This window comes from Meleagris gallopavo, chromosome 3 (genome assembly GCF_905368555.1).
Source record: "Meleagris gallopavo chromosome 3, MGAL_WU_HG_1.1, whole genome shotgun sequence".
Lineage (NCBI taxonomy): Eukaryota > Metazoa > Chordata > Aves > Galliformes > Phasianidae > Meleagris > Meleagris gallopavo.
This window is the reverse complement of record NC_139406.1, coordinates 62,582,013-62,600,524: the sequence shown is the minus strand read 5'-3', so window position 1 is coordinate 62,600,524 and position 18,512 is coordinate 62,582,013. Positions and strand designations below refer to the sequence as shown.

At 42.4% G+C, this 18,512-nt stretch overlaps 1 protein-coding gene across 1 annotated transcript in view; it reads left to right on the top strand.

Annotated features, from left to right (window-relative positions):
* The first annotated feature begins 2,759 nt into the window (after positions 1–2,759).
* Positions 2,760–18,512, top strand: part of EYA1 (EYA transcriptional coactivator and phosphatase 1) — a 159,967-nt gene continuing 144,214 nt past the window's right edge. The window contains exon 1 of the mRNA XM_085221271.1: positions 2,760–2,984. The gene's annotated coding sequence lies outside the window, so the exon portion shown is untranslated. The remainder of the gene's footprint in view (positions 2,985–18,512) is intronic.

Sequence of the window (18,512 nt, the reverse complement as noted above, 5' to 3'; positions counted from 1 at the left end):
TGTAAAGACAGCTCCCTACTGGCAAAATATCTGAGGAGGTTACAGAATGCTGTTTATTCCAGCTAGTGTCTGGAATAAATTATGTTTCAGAAATTGGCTCCTGATTCTCCCATTTCAGATGAGAATTTGTACAGCGTGCTAAGTCCTGACGCTTCCAGCCAAACCAGACCCTTCATTAGGGTTTGCCATTCATCATACCTGCCAGGAGCTCTTGGGTCTGGAGAGGCGGTTGCTTTGAGGAGTGAAAGAACAACAGAGAGAGAACCGTTCACCTTGGAGCTCCTGTCAGTTCTCAAAGATATTGCAGCTTCAGGACTTGGAGTTAGTCAGTTCAAATATGTTTTCTTACTATTCCTCCTGAAATTCTTTAGCTGCATGAGAAAGCCCTGAACCGTTTTTAGATAGAGCTGTATAAGCCATGTAATGATTTGGAGGTTTCTGCCACAGATAAGGGGATGACTTCAGCAGGTGAGCTGACAGCTTTGGGCACGGGAGAGCACAACTCATTGCTACCCCAGTGGAAGCGGTAGATGCTGGAAGCTCCTGAGATTGGACTCTAGGAAACAGGATGGCAATGCGAATGCTATTTTAAACATCTTGTCTTAAACATTTTAGCCCATAGCCCACATTTATCGATCACCTACTATGAATGCTATTTATGATGGTTCTTCTACTCTGAGCCTAAAAATTATATAGGTTTCACTTGACCCTTCTTACATGAACAATTCAAAAACCTACAGAAGGCCAACAGAAACACTGCTAGTCAGTTCTTAGCAAATGTGAAATTCTCATCACCATATTGTCTGGGGCAGCTGGAAGGAGGTCCATTCCTTCACTTTAATAAATGGGCTTATACCTGTAACGATCACAGTGTAAGTACTCAACCTCAGTCAAAGGTTGTCAAAGGTTCTCAAGAGACTTCTCTGTACAGTGTGGAATTTAGGCTGCTTCATGAGCACAGGAGAAATTATGTTACACGTCCCATTCTCTTTCTTGCTTCTGAGATTTCTATTGACCCGTTTGTGCTCTTATCCATTTCACACTCCACCAGAAGGGAGCAGGTGGACCTATGACTTCATCCTCACTTAAGTGTCTTCTAGTCTATGGACCACTCTTTTACTACCCACAGATTACATCCTCCCCGCAGGTGCGTTAGGGCAAACTAATCTGCTTGACCACAGCAAGAAAAAGCTCACCTGAGGCAGCACAATCTGCTGCTTCTTACTATAGCCTATTGTCATGGGCCAAGGTGAGTCTGATTACTCAATTTAATGGGAATTAGTGTAACCTTTCTTTAATATCTTAAAATTGTGGTGAACTAGAAATAGTTTCATGAAAATTAAAAGTCTATGCTCGTATAAATAATAACATGGCCTAGTGGGTCTACTTACTTTAAAAAAAAAAATCTGCACTTTGTCTCTGTTGGTATAGCCCAGGATTGCTACATCAAAGAAGAAACAACTGGGGGAAAACTATATCTTTGTTAAGAAGAAATAATTGATTTCAATTGATTGAGGTCCTTCGGGACACACAGTAAAATACTCTTTTGATTTCAGTGGCAATGCTGGTGCACCTGTGGTGAAGGAAGATCACTGCGGGGACAGCACCTTACTTCCTCTACAAGTAGAGAGATGCTTTGTACTTTCTGAATTTGGTCTATGGGTGTGAAGAGCTGAAAAAGGAAAATAGATAAAGGGTAGGTATGGAAGGCAAGGAAGTGTTTGAATTAAGTGGAGGAGCTTGAAGCAATGGCAACTTTATTATTGTTGTTGTTAGCTTGTCTAGGGGAGCACACCTTCTGGTTTAAGAATGAAGAAAAGGAGAATAAAGCCTGGGCTGCAGTGTTCATATTTACAGTACAGACTGGCAGCAGTTGTGCTCTTCTCTAGTGACAAACTTATCAAACTGAAGAGGGCATTCATTTGCTTTAGACTCAGGTCCCAGTGCTTCATGCTTCTTTAGAGTTTAGAATTGTACAGTCACGGAGTCGTTTGAGCTTGTAGGGACCCTTAAAGTCCATCTAGTCCAACTCCCCTGTAGTGAACAGGGACACCTACAGCTACATCAGATTGCTCAGAGCACTGCTCAGCCTGGCCTTGAGTGTCCCCAGGGGACGGCTCACCACCCACACCTCTCTGTGCAACCTGCTCCAGTGCTTCACCACCCATGTTGAGAAAAATTTCTTCCTTATGTCCAGCCTAAATCTTCCTCTTTTAGTTTGAAACCAATTTCCCCTAATGCTATCACAACGGACCCTGCTAAAAGCTTTCTGTTCATACCCTTGGGATAGAACAAGTAAAGAGAACGCTTTACGGCTGCCCTGCACCAACTCCCGACCTGAAGCACATGACACAACACCCCGGAGCCATGCTTTCTCCCCTCACAGGTAACGAGGAGGGGATGACGATGCGCTCAATTCAGACCTAACGCGAGGTCCCCGGGTTAGGTGGGGCACGCAGCACCGCGCAGCTCCCCTAGAACCCCTCTCCTTGCTGGACCAAGGGCACAGCTGGATTGCCCAGCTTGGCCAAGCAGCCCTTTTTTTCCCTGCTAAACACTGCAGGAAGCCGAGATCTTTTCGTGCCTATCCTCCCCCGCCTCAAAAAACACAAACAAAAAAGAAAAAAAACCCCACAACAAACAAACAAAACAAACCAAACAGAAAAACCCTCACGTCCCTTTTAAAAATAAAAAATCAAATAATAACAAAAAGCGCGGCCAGGCGCACGGCGCTCTGGGTGCGCCGGACGAGCCGCAGGCAGCCGGGCAGGCGCGGTGCTGCCGCCGGGCGAGGCGGCGGCGGCAGCGGGAGGAGGAGAGGAGGCGGGCGACCGAGCTGCGCTGCGCTCCGCTCCGCTCGGGGAAGTTTCCCCACCGCCGCCTCCCCCAAACCCCTCCCCGCCCGCCCAGCGCGGCTCCTCGCTACTCACCGCCGCGCCCGGGGCACCGCCGGGCCCGCGCCGCCGCCACGGAGGCCCCGCGGAGTAAGTGAGAACCGCGCCGCGTCGAGCCGGGGCCCGGTGCTGCCCGCACTCAGGTGCGGGCGGGAGGCGGCGGCTCCGCGGGTGCGCAGCGCGGCGGGGAGGGGCGACCGCGGGAGGGTGCGGGGGGGTGTCGGGGCTCGGGAGCTCGGCTCGGAGCTGCCGAGGTATCCCGGCACGGCCCCGGCGCCGCCGCCCGCCTCCAGGTGGGCCGGAGAAGGAAGGGTGCGAGGAGCATCCTCTCGGCTCCTTTCCCTCCGAGCGAGGCGGCGGGGCTGGGCGCTTCGCAGGCGTCCGCACGTCCGGCCCGCTGACCCGCACACCTGAGCTTTTCCGAGGAAGGGGCTGATAGCGAGGTGATCGCTGTTTGGAGCCCAGATTATTTTCTGATGCAAAAACCGTGTTCTTTAAATCAACTATTCTATAGACTCCTTCTATCACAAAGTTTTCTTTAATTATTAAAATATATCGTTAAGGCGGTTTTCTTTTAGGCTCTAAGGAACGTGGTGTTGTGTTTAAATTGGAGTCGTTCGCATTGACTTTGAGCTGCAAAACACTTTCATGATTACATATGCACTAGCAAAATGCATTAGGAGCAGCGCTGGACAGTTGCTGCCTTGGAATGCTCACACTTTCCATAGTCTTTTTATAAAACAAAACTAAGGCTGTAAGGAGAGCAATCAGTCATTCAGCGCCATGAGAAGTATAATTCTCCTCTCTTTCTAAAAAGAGAATGTGGTGTGTGGAAAGTCCCTACGAAACAATTTCCAGATTAGAGCTGTTTGTTCTCTGCCAAAGGCTGTGTAAGCATGAACCATAATGAGTGTAGCTATAGGATCACAGAGCAGCCACGGAGCAGGTAGGCTGTCTGCAGCAGAAAACATGGGGCGGGAGGGCAATGTACATGGAAATGCCTCTACACAAGGGCTGCAGCTCATAGGGGCAGCTGCCTTCTGAAAGCTGCTCTGGATACCCCCAGACCATATTTCTTGTCCTACTCTAAATTTCAGTGTGAAGTAAAACACAAAACTCTTTGTACCCTTGAACAAACTTGGAAAAAATACAGATTACTCTTTGTGAATGGTTCAGCAATCTTCAGCTCCCAGGCAATACCCTCTTACAGAATGCGTAATAGCATCGATAGCAATGTTTACAAGTCTTGGAAGCATAGACTAAATCACTGGTTCCCATCAGCTGTGTTATTTATTCCAGGCTCGATGTTTCGCTTCTGATTTACTTCATTATCTGCATGTAAACTGAGTCATGAAAAGTTTAGGAAGGAATAGGAAGTGGCTCACTGTAAGGCTCTGCCTTGCAACTCCCATCACTGTGTGCAAAGTAAGGGGAAGGCTCCTCGGCATCAGAGTTTGTACTTCTTTGGAGGTCATTGGAAAAGTTCTTTGAATCAGCTGTAAGCTGGGGGCCTCCTGTGTCCTCTGCTATTTTCTCTGTGTCTTTCATTCAATGATTTAGGTACAGTATCCATAATGTTATTGCTCAAAATAAACTTTTCTTCTAGATTTAGAGAGAGGGAGAGGTATAAAATTAAGAGATAAAGCAGGATTAAGAGGCTTGAGTTTTCCTTCCTTTCTTTTCTACTTTTCATCTTTTGGTGTGCGTTCGGAAACAGCAATCATCACTTAACACTGATTTCTCAAATGTCTGCATGCTTTTCATGCTATTTCATATTTTTTAAACTCTTTGTGGCACAGCATCCTTTCCCACTGTCTCCAAGTGCTAACCCCACTTCACGACCATGGGAACTTTAGCAAGAAGTTTACCTTCAGTTTCTATGAATCAGGACAAGATATCTTTCTCAGGACGGAAAAGGCTTTAGACCGAGGTGTGACCAGATCTGATGGTGTGAGAGCTCTTGAGCCATCCTATGGCGTGTAGGGCGATCTCCTGCGTGGGCAGTGAAGGTTGAAGGCTGCCCCATGCCAACACCCCGGAAAAATCACTATGGTGAGCTCCTGGCCAGTGAGGTGGGTGTGCGTGTCCACAGCTCCCCATATAACACAGTGAGCTAGGAGGAAGCCCTTTGTAATTACAAGAAAGGAAACTCTGTGTAAAGTCCTTAAAATCAAGGAGGCCAGAGCTGGGTACTTTGTACTCTTTTTAAAGCTTTTCCAGCTCCAGGTTGTTTCTCTGTCCTTCCTGTGTTGTTTCCATAGCAAGTCACACCTACTGCCGCTTAGGGCAGCTGGCCTCATTCCTGAAGTTTCTCGCTTCAATTACTGAGGCTTGAGATTTTTATCATCCACACGTTGAGAAGGACTGTGTGATGTCATGTGAATGAACTTATTGCTTTTAGCTTCTAGGTTATGTGGTTCTCAAAGGAAAGAGAAGCACTGTGTTCAGGACCTTAACACAGTACATTCTTTACTTTTTCCTTTAGTCTGAAATATTTATTGCAATTTATTTGTAACATTATTGGATAAATGTAACAGCAAATCATATTTTATAGCAAATTATGAAAATAATGCTATAGCAGTGAAAACTATCTACTGTCTGCCTCATCCAGGCTGGTTGTGGCTCTGGGCAGCCTGGTCTAGTGGTTGGTGACTCTTCTCATGGCAGAGGGTTTGAATTTAGATGATCATCGTAGTCATTTTCAACCCAGGCCATTCTATGATTCTATGTTTTTTCATGCTTGGTGTTACTGCAGCCAGCGCAACTTTACTACAGTTTTATTCTAACGGTGACAGTGAAGAAGTTTGCAAGGCATTTGGATAAGCAAATTGGTAAGAACTGTGGCTTTTGACAAAGGACAGGTCCAGGACAACTTAATGGCTTAAGTAACTTCAGCTGTGTTCTTTGCTTGTTTTGTTTTGTTCTATTTTTCATATAAGTCCGTAGAAGCTACTCTCATTAGCCAATACAGTTTTGAAACATGGAGAATGGAAACTGAATACTGCTGTTTGGCTGAACTTGGTATATTTTTGCTCACCAGAAGCACATAATGCATCTTTGTGTAGTTCTGAGAGCAGAACCTATTTACTATGGTTTCTAAGCCCTAAGTTTTCAGTTTTTTATGATGTTAAAAATGCTGAGTTACTGAATTCATTTTCATGGAAACAGTTTGGCAGAAATAGAGGAACGGAATATTATCTGTCAAGCAAGAAATATGACAAAGTTGAACAAACCATCGTTTACAAACATTTTTTAGCATTGTTTCCCAGTGAAATGGGAGTTCTACAGACGGTCTCACAATAATGGCTTTCTCTTCCCCTGTAACATTCACACCAATTGTCCAAATCTGGCAAAGACTGATTAGTGAGCTTTCAGTTTCGTAAGAAGTGACTGTGGGCTGAAGCAGAGGTTCTGATCGGAGCCTCCGCCCCATGCCCAGCATGGGTGGTGACATCCCACAGGCAGTGCCTTCTGCCTCTGGCACTGGACAGGGACACGGAGCTGCACAGGGGATGGAATGGGGCCCATGGTCACCTGTGGAGAGGTGAGAGGCAAAGGATGTAGCAGAGGAATTGGAAAAAAAGCTGGCATCGCTGGTAGGTAAATACAGCATCACACGTGGTTTGAAGTGAACTTACAGTTAGTAGGCTGTTGATATCTCTGGTCACCATGGGTCAGACTTCCAAAGTATTTAGGTGGCTGAAGGCACAGCTGCATGCTTGATGTCATTCATAAGGTGCTCATGGTGCAAATAAAGAAATGGGTGGAAATGACTCTAGATGTTTAACCTCATAATGTGCTTTAAATGTCCAACTGGAACTCACATTGGCAACTTTGACCGTTTTGGTTTTCATGGGCTTAGAGCTGGTCATACACTTTCAGTCGGACTTTAACAGAGATTGAAAGAGACCTTATAGATGTGACCAAATTGAGAAAATAGACTTCTTCCACCCGCTAGTGTAACTCACACCTTCTGCAAGTAAAGTGAGAACTTTACTGCATGATGATGAGTAGAAGTTTTTGTAGTTGGAAAGCACAAATTCTGGCATTTGGTCTGTTATGCAGGTTGCAAATAAGATGCTTCTGGCAGTATGTGAAAGTTGTAATTTATCAATGAACATTTTGTTTGACCTAGAGAGGCAGGGGACATTTCCCATCATGCAGAACACGTAGGTGGGTAAATAAGAAAGCAGCATCCTTAGCCTTACTCATGTAAAGACGAGGAAGGCTACGACACTCACGTTCAGCTGAGCTTCAGCTGATGGCTGGTCTGGGACGGACACTGAATTGCTATGCTGGTCCATGGGAGCAGCAGGGCTGTCACCAGACTGGGAAGCCCAGGTTCCATGCCATATACATGTGGCTATGGCCAGTGTGAGTCCTGTGGCCATCTTTCTCCAATCTGGCTCTAACATACCATTGGGTACCCACCCCTGCAGAAAAAGATGCAGTGACAGGGGCAGGACCACTCTCCCTGTACATTCTTCAGTTGAGTCTTAGCTTTCCAGAACCAGCAAGGTCCACTTACACCTGCTTTCTATAAGCCATTCTATTTGGGCATATTTTTCTGCTTTCTTGGCATATTTTTTCTACTGTGGCTTCCACTGCTGAAATTAATTCTGATAGTGTTTCCTGCTTAAATGCTTTCACTAGAATGGTGGAGGCTTGGGTGTAGGTTATTGGAATTTCAAACCAAATTAATCTGATTTATTTGAAGAAATGAATAGAAGTTAAAAAAAAAAAAAAAACTGATGAAAATAAACCACTATTTCAACAAGAAGAAAATTAGATTTAATTGCTTTATGTAAGCTTCACAGTGTTTACATCTGACTTGTATTACCTATAATTAACAAACCCTTACTTGTTTGCACTGAATTGTGCAGAAGCAGCGCAGTTGTTTGTTGTTAGGCCACACATTTTTATGGACTGCATGTATTTTACAAACTATTTTAAAAGCCCATGTAATATAATAAGCAATGCTCTACCTTTAATCTAAATTTATAATAGGTGTGGAAAGGCTTCATAGAGCGCATATATAATATTACTCATTAGAAATGATGTACAGAACCACACATTAGCTTTGTATTCAAAGCATCTTGCACTTTGTTCCTGAGCTAGGCAGGTATTCCTGTTGCACGTTATGCTTCATAGCTCAAGATTTATTATATATGTATTTTGTATTCTTTATTAACTATGATGTTTAGTCTAATAGTCGGTGTTAATCTGTGTGGATCCTCAGGCCTTTTTCAGTACATCTGGCACATAAAAAAGCAGAAAATGGATTTATTGCTCAAAAAACTCACAAGCAAAGGAGTTGGCTATCACATTCTCTTTTTGTTCTGTTTGCTACTAACATGTTGAAAAATCCAAGGAAAGTGGGGGTCCTTGCCACTTCTTGAGAAGATCCCACGGGATGCTCAGAACAAAGCTAATTAATATTAGTTTGAGGTGCAGAATTTGGGTTGTAAATGGTGATTTTATTAATTTTTTCACCTTAAGAAATATTCTTTATTTCCCACTCTAAACTGTTAACGTGTTTCTTTGCTGAACAGTCTCAAACTACATTTCAGATACAAATAAAGTTGATCCCACTGGTAGTTTAAACATCGTATTAATTTTGTAAGTTATTAAAAAAAGAAGTCTGGCAAGCAAGTTGCCAGTATAATTTTAACATTGTTTTACAGTTTGACTTTCATGTGTATTTAGTATTCAATGAAAAATATGATCTTTTGCTATGTTTGGAGAGCTCTGCTTTTAGAATAACATTATTGCTTTAAAATTATATATGTGTGTGTCTCTCACTTTGGCTCTTTGTAGAACTTCCTAACACAGCCTGCCTGTTTGGTGCCTCTTCCAGGGAGATGCACGAGGCCGTCCTGCCGTCGCTGGCACCGCTTCTGATACCCGATGCGCGTTCTCACCAGGGCCTCATTCCCCCTGGCAATTTAAACCATTCCCAGACACGGCAGATGAAGCAAGCAGCACAAAAACATTATCAAGATGTTTTCTGAAGCAGCTGCGTTCGAGTTTTTGAACTCGTAATTATAATGGTAAAATAATAACTTCACTTTTGGAGTTTTGCCCCTTGTTTTGCCCCTCTCTCTGACAGTTATGCTAACTCCTTTGTCAGCTTATTTTCTCCTCCTCAGGAGCAGTTTCTTTGTATGTGACAGAGTCCCTTCCACCTTCGGAGACTGGAGAGCTCTTCTGAGCTTGCTGAAATTAGCAGTCAGCAGAATCTCCTTCTTTGATAAGCATGCCAACATCTCCTGTCTGCTTATTTCTTCTGCAATAGAAGGATTTTCTTCTAGGAATTTTCCATTATTCTAACCTCACTTTCTTCAAATAGCTTCATTGGAATAACTCTGCAGAATCATTTTCCTAGGTGGTTTCCATTTGAATGGAAGATATTTCAGATTAGCGATTTAAATTAGCAAATTATTCATAAATGACGCAGAGAATGAGCCGAATAGCAGCAAGGGCAGACTGTGAAGAACTGTGCAAGGACCTTATGAGACAAGCCACTAAATAATAGAAAGATGAATAAAATTCCTTGTAGATAAATGTGAACTGCTAGACCTTGGGCAAAACAATTACAGTTGTGTGTGGCTAGTGAAATGAGATCTGAGCATCAAAGATAATTCCAAGAAAATAAGTTCAGTGCTCAGTATTGCTTCTGTCCCCCCAAAAATGAATGTCCAAATTTGTTAGGAACCCAAAAAGTTTGCATGAGTTCAAGAAGAAGATGAACAACTACTTGTGAGCTCTGTTGAGGGTATCAGGCACTCAGGAAGTCCTCAACTAGCAAGAGGCTGGGAAAATATTGGGGAAATGGCTCTTCTGTGCTCAATTATGGCTGTTATTGCAGATGTGACCAGAAGGATTGTTGGACTGAACCAATATCGTTGTCCTTGTTTTCTCACTGCCCAATTTTTCTTGTTAGCTTTGAACTTCTTCACTTCCTCTGTGAGGTGACAGAGCACTGGAACACGCTGCCCAGAGAGGTTGTGAGGTCTCCTTCTATAGAGATACTCAAACCCTACCTGGATGAGATCCTGGGCGATGTGCTGTAGGGGATCCTACTAGAAGCAGGGGGTAGGACCGATATCCTGAGTAGTCCCTTCCAACCTAAAACATTCTGTGATGTGGGACAAATGTGACACATAATCTATTGTCAAACATTTTCAACAAACACTTAGGCTACTGTGCTGTAGTCATTTTATAAATGTAAGTAGAATGTGAAAAGTAGTACAGATCGATTTTCCAGGCTGTCACTAGTATCATTTGCCTGGGCTGTATTTTTTGTTTTTATCATTCTTCTTTCCCTTTTCTCTTTCTTCCTTGTGCTCTCATCTCTTCTCTGACTGTTAACCTGGCCCAGAAGCAGGAGTTTTCTCTGTAAGTTGATGAGACTTCATTCATGTATCTTCAGCAGAAATGTTAGTTTTCAGTGAGGTTCTAGATATTAAGGAGACGTCATAATTTTAGTTTTTAATTGATTTTCTTTCTCTTTATTTTAAACTTGTAAATGATTCATCCAGGTAGACAAAAAAATCTAGATGTTTAATTTATAATACCTATTTACAAAGAGTGAGCTTACTTTGGTGCTAACCTAAACTTCACAGTGAGTATCAGTGCTGTGAATTCTGTGAATGCACATAGCAGGGGGGGTTGAAACTAGATGATCATTATGGTCCTCTGCAACTGAAGCCAGTCTATGATTGATTCTATGATTCTGTGAATTTTACGCATGCGTGCCAGGGACACTGGGATTCTTTATTCTTCATTTAGAAAGGAAAGCTTGCTAATCAACCAATAAAACTGTAAAGCTGATTTTTTTTTTTCAACACTCTTCCTGCAAATTTAAACTGCAAGTTTGCCCATTCCACAAGTCCTGATGCCCCATACATTTCTGGCCAGTGCTATTGGAAAAAAGGTGCATTGCAAAGGACACAGCATGCAGAAGCGGTGACCAACCTTGCATGCTGAGGCAGGGTGAGGTGCCTGCAAGCCATGTTTCCCGGAGAGCTCTGTCACTGGCCCAGGCTCTGCACTGAAGTTGGTGTCAGTGTTGAAGACAGTGCATGGTGTCTTTCTGCAGACATGCATGTAAGGTCCTGCACATCTGGGCACCTCCCTGTCCCCAAGGCGTACCGGGAGGGAGAATGCCGTATTGCATCCGAAGGAGTTCCAGGCTGAATCAGAGGTGGTCTTCAGTCTGAGCACTGGATTTAATTGCTTATAAAGCTGCACAAAGGTCCTTACTAAATTTCGTTGTTGGTTTTTGTTGTTGTTTTTTTTTAATATCTTTCCCTTTTCCTTCTTATTTCCTTTCTCTTTTTCTTCTTTTTCTGGGGTTTTTTTGGTTGTTACACTTGGCAAGTTTCTTTCCTAGCATTTGGAAGTAATTGTTTTCTAAATGCTATGCAGGATATCTGCCAAATTTAACACCTTAAAAGGAAGCGGGGGCGAGAGACCTACCTGGGAATGAAATGAATGTAGTGGTCCTTTACCAAGTGCTAAAAAGGAAACTTCCCAAATATAGCACCTACAATCAAAACCACCAAGTTCCCTAACAATAGCTATAAAGCAATACAGGCAAGATGGTAAAAAAATACCATTTCACCCAGCCTCACAACTTCCTTCTCTTTCTCGATACCTGATGATAAAGCATGTGTGGCTTTTATTTTATTGTTTTCTTTCAACAGATGAGTACCGTTGGAGGACAGATTTTTATCAAGGCATTATTAGAAAGCAGTTCTGGTTTAAAAGAATGCATGATCAGTGTGTCAATTAAAAAAAAAAAATAAAGAAAAAGCAAAGTGGTATCCAGCACTGAGACTGAAAGTGACCTCATCTTGGAGACTTTGCAGTGGTGTGGTTACATGGGACATCTGCGTCTGAGCAGCCCCACCACTAGCACGGGAAAGGGGAAAAAGTCAAATCCTTTCTCCTTCAGACGTTCTGGGTGATGGAGAATCAGCAGGCAGCACAGGGTGCGGTTGTGTCCCTGCTGTTCCTGCTCACAGTTTCAGCAGAGGTGCAGTGCAGCTGCATGTATGTTACAGCAGTCCTGGGACAGCTCTGAGATGCTTGCATTTGTGGCAGAATAGGTCTTGCAATGGGAATGCTAAGCTTTTATGGAGAACAGCTCAGCAAGCATAAGAAATCATGTTCAGCGTCAAAAACATCGGTGTTGGCAAGTGCTGGGAGTCAGCTGTGAGCAGATACTTTTTGGTAAAAGTCTTGTATTTAATGACCTCTCTGTAAGACATCACCCTCCACCAGCACTGCCTGGTCCTCGGAGGCGATCTCAGTGTGTCCTGAGGTCTGCAGCTGGGTGTGCAACAGGCAGCTCCTCTGCTCTCTGTGTTCTTATTCCCTTGGAAATAGGAAGAGCTGCCTGGAGGAGGGGGCTGCCACTTATCACGCCTGTTGTGCTAAGGTTTCGCTATCTGGTTGGACTCCAACTGCTACCATCATGTATTTAGTAATAATATTTAACCAAGCAAATGACTTCAAAAGTAGTTGAGAAAAATAAAAGGGGATATACACTTTCATGACTTCCCCTCGATTTAGATCTTGTCTTTCTCTATAATTTAATGTATTTTCCCTCATATTGGATGGCACATTTTGCATATAACAACTTCTCTGTAATAGATACTCTATGTAATTTAGATGTAATTTTTGACACATTAACAACTCAGGGGAATTTAATTAGTTTTCATAAAGCTTTACGAAAAGTTAAAAATAACCTCAAATGACAATCATAATAAGAGTAACCAAGTTTAAGTTTAAAAGTTGAATCCTTTAAATTAAAATGACTTAATTACATTGAAGATCAGCTGTTCTGCATTAACGTCTAAGCCCACACGTTAGTACTGGTTTGATTCTGCTGTCAGCGGTCTCTGGGTTTGCTGAAGAAGACAAGTTGTTGCCCCTAAAGTGGGGAGGGTACATATAGGACCGTTTCTTAAGTCTCCTTTGTAATGTATTGGAGAATATGCCAGAGCAGAATAAGCAACCGTGGGCTCTTTTGACGCTGATGTGTCATAGGAACTTCTCCTGGAGAGAGACTATGTTTCCTACAGCAGCTTCTGCAAGTTTGGTTGCTTAATTACACTTGGACTACAGTACACACTAAAGCGTATATGCTTTTTCCTTATGGACTTTAATAGAAGTGCATTTTAAATGTAGACGATTACCAGTCTTGGTAAAGTTTCCTTTCCATTAGTAAAGAGAGCACTGCTGGTCTGAGAATCTGTCAGGTCATCCACATACCAGCATTACATCAATTGACTTCTGAATATTTTTCCATTAGAAAAGGCTCCATTTTATTCTCTCGCTGAAATGGCAGACTTTCAGCTTGTGCGGTTTTTCCATTTATTGAATTTTGCAATAAAGGAGTTTTTGAAACAGATGTCAGTCATTGCTTAGGAGCGGGGCATTGTTAGAGATCTGTTTTCTTCTGCTCTTTGCTATTTGTTTTTTAAGTTAAAATAAATTCTTCTTTCCCCCTCTCGATTAAATTGTCACTTTTAAAAGCCTTTTTTAAAACCTGTCAGAGCAAATGTGAGCACCAAACCCCAATCTCAGAGAAGTATTTCATATTGCCATTGTTCTCAGCAGGAGCAGGACTGGATTAGTCTCTCAATTTGAAACCAGAAGCAGGGGAGTGGACGCACCACAGAAACATGTTTCATATTAGCATCTTCCTTAGGGTGTGGATTGGACCTGTTAACACTTTCTTAATGTTTAAATTTTACAAAAGTAGCCAAATTTCTGCAATAAGTAGTGCCTAGTATGGATTTGTTATGCACAGAAGCACTGAACTTGAAGGGAGTTTCTTTTTTGCCAAAGTCCCATTTAGATAGAAATAAGATTTTTGATCCTGAAATGTACATCTATCTTTAAAATGCAGGGGATAATTAGGAGAAATTGAATATCTGCAGGCTGGTGGATCTTCTCTCATCACAGATGAGCAAAGTGCTAGTCACACCTCTGAGTATGAGACACAGAGAGATAGACATGCTTCTAAAAATTCAATTTTACATTTTTATTATCATTTAGCAGGCTAAACTTACTCCATGTCTATTTAAAAAACACCATTTTCTTCTAATGGATGTATTAGTTGGCTTGGTTCAGTTATATGAACAATTAATTTCGAATTCTAAGAATGTCACCACATGTGTTGTAAAGAAAACAGTCTCTGTAAGGAAACGGTGTTATGAGCTGATGTCTGTTGTGGGGGGGAGATGAGCCTTCATTAATTCACCTCAGTGCTTTGCTGTTATTTCTGACATCAAAGAACATGGTTTCCAAAGGTGAGGGAACACAAAGCATCCCATATTTATGATTTATAGGGGCCAGAACTATGACCTAATGTAAACTCAAAGAGATTTAGTATATCCTTAGCTTGAGGGCAACATTTTGAAAACGTTGCGGATTTTCTCTTTTATCCGGGCTCAATCTGGAATCATACTTCTTTGTTATTATTTCCTCTTAGCATTATAGTACAGTTGACATTGATAGATATCAGGGAGAAGCCGAACTTCAGGAGAAAGGGGGAGAAGAAAGCCTTCTTGTGTTGTTGGCACAGAAATAACAGCCGTGGAGGAGTTCCTGGCTGCCTTTATTTGTCTGCTGACAGCGAGTGCAGCGGGGCTCTGGCTGCTTGCTTCTGGCTCCTGTGGGTCCGTGATAAACAGCTCAAGCATATATTTATTCTACAGATTAATTTGATTCGCTGAAGGTAGCTGTTCCCAACCTGTGAATGCGTGATAGTTAGTGGAAACTTGCAGATGGAGGCATCAGCTCTTAATTTTGTTCCAACAGATTAATACAGCTCTGTGGTACTGTCTTCTCCACAGGTGTGTGTGTACTAGGAGTGTTTGAACCCCACTGTAACTAATAGCCCATATGTAATTGGGAAGAAGAAATCTTCAATGGAAGACCCCCAGGGAATAAATGGGAAGGCTGTAAGTAAACAACGTGTCAGTCCTAAGGAAAAAAGTGATTGCTTTTAAAGTAGTAATTATTTTTGTTGGAACCAAGTGGTTGGATGGCTTTAGGAAGCCACACACACTTTTAATGACTGTAAGCAGCAGATTATGAAATTGCTTCAGAGGTGGAGGCTTATGTGAAAGCTACATTGGATAAGGAAGTACGTATTGATTTAGAAGTGCTTATCTGCAATAATTCACTGATTACCTGATGGTGATTGCTGCTTTCTCTGAAGACATATTCAGGTTCCTGCATTTGTATCATTATTAACATTTGGATCTGTTACAGAGATTTCTTTCCACTGTCTGAAGTTAATTCTTTTTGCCTGTGTGAATTTGTGCAAAAGTTACTTTTGTAGAAGCCGATGCGATTCCATGCTGCCTTAGGGACTGGGAAAAAAATGTGGTCTTCTTAAAAAGAAATGTCGCTGGCTGCTTTGGTGTTTCTTGTAAATGCTGTTTAGAAAGTCGCAATGATAAAGAGTTTGAAAACTATCAGACCTGGTTAATGCTGTTTTAAAGTAGCCCTTCATGCTCTGTGAAATGACCGGTGTACGCTACGGACTTGTTAGTTTTGTTCGTGATATCATTGCTGGCACTCAGTGAGCACCATAATGCCGTGAAATGGCTTTATTCAGGATTGTTTTAACAGAAACAGCGTACATTAAGACTGCCTTGTTTTTACGAGTTGTAAAATAACTCCAAAAACTACTATTTAGTAAATTTGATTAAATTTATTTCCTGTATTTCTTTTTCTGGCTTGTTTTCTACATTTGACAGTGCTCTGTACCATCTCTCACTGTTTCCCTTGTATAACCAGTTTTCCCAACACTTGTGTTAGTTTTTCACATAGCAACAGAGTGGGAAGAAATCAGCCACCTAATAGCAAGCCTGCTGCGTTGTGTTTTTGTTACACGTCTCATCCAGTGTCATTTTTACAGTCTGAAGCAATATGGCTTTGATTATTTTCCGATGTTCATTTATTCCACAGTCTGTCTCTATGTGTAGGTTTGGGTATTTATCCATCGCTGCTACAGCAATGCATGAAAAGGAGCAATTCAGCCCCAGAGAAAGGAGTGGCCGTGGTTACTGAGTGCTGCTAGACAGGGATGGCCCTTGTTGCTGTTGTAGGCATGGAGCTCTCAGCACCACCCAAGCCCGACCCTTGCTGTAGGCTGGATCAGCATTTTCTCTGTGCATGAGAAGCCTTTCTCTGAAGCCATTCGGACTGCCTGCAGCTCCCGCTGCTGTTCTCCTCTCTGCTGGCCAGCAGAGCCTGTGCTTCGTGTGCTGCCATGGGCTTGAGTCTGGTAATTGTACGCGGGAGTCGTACGTAATGACAAATGTAACTGTCACTTCACATAACGGGAGTATTAAGGGAAATATTTGTTCATGGTTTGGCACCACCAGTGCTCCTGTTGGGGTTATTCATTCCATTCCTTCTTTTCACCACTTAGCCCAGAGAGCCTGTAAAACACTTCATCGTGCTCAGAATTTCCCTTCCCATTACCCAAGTGGGTGGTAGTCATGGATGCTATCAGGATTATCAAAATCTAAAACAGTGACTGCTGAATAGACTTGCCACATCGAAAAGCACTTAGGCTTCTGTAACTGCAAGAGCCAGACAGCCCAAAGGTATATGACCCAGGGCAGGATTACTGTGGTATTTCGCCTGTGGGCCACTGTGACTCTTCTGGCTGCCATGTCATTAGATGGGTTTAAAACTGGGGTAGTACACTGGTGGATCAAATCCTGCAATTAAGCCTCTCTTTAATTCACTCCTAATTGGACAGGCTACTACTTATGCAGCAGTTGGTTGGAGATCGTGGAGACTTCTTAAAAGCAGCAGTCCTAAGTTAAAATAGTCTCTCTGAAAACGAAGACAATGGTGTGAACAGTGTTTTTGTTTATTTTGCTTTGCTTGTGTGTTTACACATGAAAGAAGAAGAGAAAGAGAGAGAGAAAAATACTGCAATTACAATACAAAACCAAAAGCTGTTTGTGACTTAAGATCCCTAACACATAGAGCCATTGCTAAAGCCTCTTGGTAATCTACAGGGAAAGTTTTCTGCGTGTGCCAATTGAAAGATACTTTGATTTTGGAACTGGGCAATGCAAATTACAGTGCAAATTATTCTGGGGAAGCAATTTCAAGTACACATAAGTAAAGGGAGGACCTTTATTCTGCAGCTGAGATAATAATGTATAATGTCTTAGGAAACCAGAGCTAGATGGACAATGGAGGAAGTAGCAGGAGAAGGAAAAAGAAAAGGAAAAAAGTTTATCTGGCAGCACTATGAAAAAGTAGATGAGTAGATACTTCGCCGCTTTCTTTGGCCAAGATCTCTGCTAGATGAGAAGCAGGATGGTGTTTCACATGGGAATGCCTGTCGGTGTTAACGTGCACAAGAGTAAGCCCAGTAGGCTAAATTCTGCTCCCTGTTGCTTTCATACAGCTGAGAAGGGATTTTAGTATCTAAGCAACAGTCTCATCACCTGTAGAAATGGTCCTAATGGTGCTGTAATGCATTTGGTTCACGTTCTGTAGGAAGTGCCTGGCTTGTGCTTCATGAAGTGCTTGCAAACCTGAACACTGCATCTGCTCCTGCCTGTCTTTTACTAGGTGTGTAAGACATACAACACAAATCTGATGCTGACTAGACAGAGGATATCAGTGCATTATCCTACCTGAAAAGGTCACCAATGTTCAGTTTCTTTCTTTCCAAGAAAGAGAAGGCATTGAAACAAAAACTTTAATTACTCTAATGGAAGGGAAGGCTGTTTTCTTTGTGGTTATTGCCCATGGTCCACAGTGTGATTGTGTAAGACAGAAAATAACAGCAAAACCAGATGTTCTGAAGCATTTCTGTCGATATAGATAGTTTATGTCCAAAAGATTCATTAGGAATTGAAAAGGTACAGAAAGAGGATGTTCTTAAGGATACACCTTATTGACTGGAATTACGTATGAATGAAGAAGCTCCGCCATTCACACTATGGCTATACCTGTTCTTCCTAAGGGCTCCTGTGGGAGAAACACCACATGGTGGATTGCTCACTTTTATCTGTTTCACATAACTTCTCTTTTATGTCAAGAAACAGTCATGGACTGGCTGGCATTGCTCTTTCGGGAGGAGAGGAGCAGGCTTACTGAAATTTAGATCAAAATACTTAGCAAGGTGCAGCATTTTTATTTCTTTCCCAGATGATCTTGATGCCAATCTCTGATATATGAAAGGAAGGTGCTCTGATGGCTTTATTAATGCAGGGAGGCTCATTTGCTGATGATATATGCATCTGTTAAGGGTGGATATTCCACTCTTGTTTTATCAAGCTAAAAGAAGAGCTCTTGAATCTTGTAATTCTGGATTATTTTTTTATCAGCATCTCTGTATTAATAAAATAGTCATTAATTTCCATCCAACTTGTCAGTGAGGCAGAGATCTCAATGGAAGCAGAGGTCTTACCAGTTCCTCTCGATGGCTGGATTGTTTGATCTCAAAGTCTGTCAGAGTACTGTGCTGCTCACCTCACTGATCTTTTTCTGCATCTGCCTCTTCAGCTGATTGACTCTGGAGCAAAGTAATGTTATTTGGCTTGCTGCTGAAATCTGAAT